Source organism: Lepisma saccharinum, unplaced genomic scaffold (genome assembly GCF_977018435.1).
Source record: "Lepisma saccharinum unplaced genomic scaffold, izLepSacc3.1 HAP1_SCAFFOLD_105, whole genome shotgun sequence".
Taxonomy (NCBI): domain Eukaryota; kingdom Metazoa; phylum Arthropoda; class Insecta; order Zygentoma; family Lepismatidae; genus Lepisma; species Lepisma saccharinum.
Genome location: NW_028142932.1, coordinates 1,079,262 through 1,082,060, shown reverse-complemented (window position 1 = coordinate 1,082,060; position 2,799 = coordinate 1,079,262). Strand labels below are relative to the sequence as shown.

General features: G+C 54.6%; 1 pseudogene; it reads right to left on the bottom strand.

Moving 5' to 3' along the window:
* Positions 1–378: 378 nt before the first annotated feature.
* Positions 379–1,774, bottom strand: LOC145982322 (large subunit ribosomal RNA; annotated as a pseudogene).
* Positions 1,775–2,799: the final 1,025 nt, after the last annotated feature.

Sequence of the window (2,799 nt, the reverse complement as noted above, 5' to 3'; positions counted from 1 at the left end):
TCACATCCCGTCAACACCCTCTCGGGCTGTCGGGATGCTTTGTTTTAATTAAACAGTCGGATTCCCCTGGTCCGTGCCGGTTCTGAGTCGACCGTTCGTCGGCGGCCGACTCGAGGGGAGGCACGTTCCCCCCGGCGCCCCCGAGGGGGGCAAGGGGTTCGGTGCGTTCCCCTCAGAGAGCCCAGGGACGCTCGCGGAAGTCCGACGCGCGGTCCACGCTCGGGACGAGCAGGAACTGCCCGCCCCTCGCGAAGACCCACGCCGGACCGAACCCGCGGTGGCCCCCCGGGCCCCGACCGGCCCCGGTCCTCAGAGCCAATCCTTGTTCCGAAGGTACGGATCCAGATTGCCGACTTCCCTTACCCACATTAGTCTATCGTCAAGAGGCTCTTTACCTCGGAGGCCAGATGCGGATTCGGGTACGGCCAGGCCTCGGGACTCTGCTGCGCTGTTCCCACCAAGATTTTCAAGGTCCGACGGGCACCCGGGGAAACCGCACCCAACTACGGTTCTCTTAGCTTTCCCCAGTGTCCCCTTCTCCTTCTGGGAAGATTCCGGGGAGCGTAGGGGATCGCTCTGACAGAACAGACAACTCTGCCCCCGGGACCCGACGGATTCTCCTGGTGCCACCAGTTACCTGGACTTACGGACTTCGAGGGAACCCGCGACGCACTCCCGGTCCCGATACGTGGCGGAGGGCTGGATACCCCACTTCCCTTTCGATCGCGGCCGAGACGCCGGCGCGTCGCGCTAACCACTACACCCGAAGGTGCGGTGACAGTCGCGAAACTGACCCGACGCATCGGTGGGAGTTTTCCGCGGTCTAAGGACCGGCTCACCCGCCTGCAACTGCTGTTGAGGCGGAACCCTTCTCCACGTCTGACCTCAGCGAGGTCTCATCAGATTATTTGCTACTACCACCAAGATCTGCAACGACGGCGGCTCCAGGCAGGCTCGCGCCCAGACCCTTCCACGCTCACCGCCGCGCCCTCCTACTCACCGCCGCGTCATTCTTACATAGTTGCCTATGCATGGAGCATTGCGGCGGCGGCCGGGTATAGGCACGACGCTCGATTGCCATCCATTTTCAGGGCCGGTTGCTTCGGCAGGTGAGTCGTTACACACTCCTTAGCGGATGCCGACTTCCATGGCCACCGCCCTGCTGTCTTGAGCAACCGACGCCTTTCATGGTTTGAGCAGCGTCGATTCAGGCACCTTAACCCGGCGTTTGGTTCATCCCACAGCGCCAGTCCTGCTTACCAGGAGCGGCCCACTGAGCACTCGGGTCCTGAAAAGAAGGCCCCGCTTCGCCCTAGGGGCAAGCGGGACCTCCATCCCGTTCAGAGTTTGAGAGTGGGTCGAGGCCGTTTCGGCCTCGAGGCCCCCGGTCATTCGCTTTACCGGGATGGACCCCCCTTGCGAGCGCCAGCTGTCCTGAGGGACACTTCGGAGGGAACCAGCTACTAGACGGTTCGATTGGCCTTTCGCCACTATGCTTAGCTCAGACGGTCGATTTGCACGTCAGAGGCGGTTCGGACTTCCACCAGGGTTTCCCCTGGATTCGTCCTGGCCGAGCATAGTTCACCATCTTTCGGGTCCCAGCGAGTGGGCTCTTAGGTACGATCCCCGCACCCGGAGGTGGGGGATCGCCCCGGGACTGCGCGAGGGCCCTTCGTTGAGCGACTCCGGGTCACCTCGATCGTCCCAGTCGCTTTGACTGCGCCTTCGGGTTTAGTGATTCCCTTAGACTCGCCCACGCGCTAGACTCCTTGGTCCGTGTTTCAAGACGGGTCGGATGGGCCACTCGTTGAACACCGCACGGGCCAGGGGCTCACAGTACGCCCCCCGCGAACCCCCCCGGACGACCGGGGAGACGGGGGGACACTGCCAGGCACGCCACATTGCTGCGACCTCTACGCCTTCCGTCAAGATTTTCGACGAATTTTTGAAGAATTTTCAAATTTTCAGATAGGAGGTTCCAGATAAGATCAAAAACTACATACTCAGATCTTCACCAAACGTTGCAGGGATACTTTGCATGTCAAGACACGTGGAAAAAACGTACAAAACAAGAGATTGGAGACATCAAGATTTTCGACGAATTTTTTAAGAATTTTCAAATTTTCAGATGGGAGGTTCCAGATAAGGTCAAAAACTACATACTCAGATCTTCACCAAACTTTGCAGGGATACGTTGGATGTCAAGACACGTGGAAAAACATACAAAACATAGGATTGGGGATATCAAGATTTTGGTCAAATTTTTTAAGAACCTTCAAATTTTCAGATAGGAGGTTCCATATAAAGTCAAAAACTACATACTCAGATCTTCACCAAACATTGCAGGGATACATTGGATGTCAAGACACGTGGAAAAAACGTACAAAACAAGAGATTGGAGACATCAAGATTTTGGACGAATTTGTTAAGAATTTTCAAATTTTCAGAAAAGATGTTCCAGATAAGGTCAAAAACGACATACTCAGATCTCCACCAAACTTTTCAGGGATACTTTGCATGTCAAGACACGTGGAAAAAACGTACAAAACAAGAGATTGGAGACATCAAGATTTTCGACGAATTTTTTAAGAATTTTCAAATTTTCAGATGGGAGGTTCCAGATAACGTCAAAAACGACATACTCAGATCTTCACCAAACTTTGCAGGGATACTCTGCATGTCAAGACACGTGGAAAAAACGTACGAAACAAGAGATTGGAGACATCAAGATTTTCGACGAATTTATTAAGAATTTTCAAATTTTCAGATGGGAGGTTCCAGATAAGGTCAAAAACTACA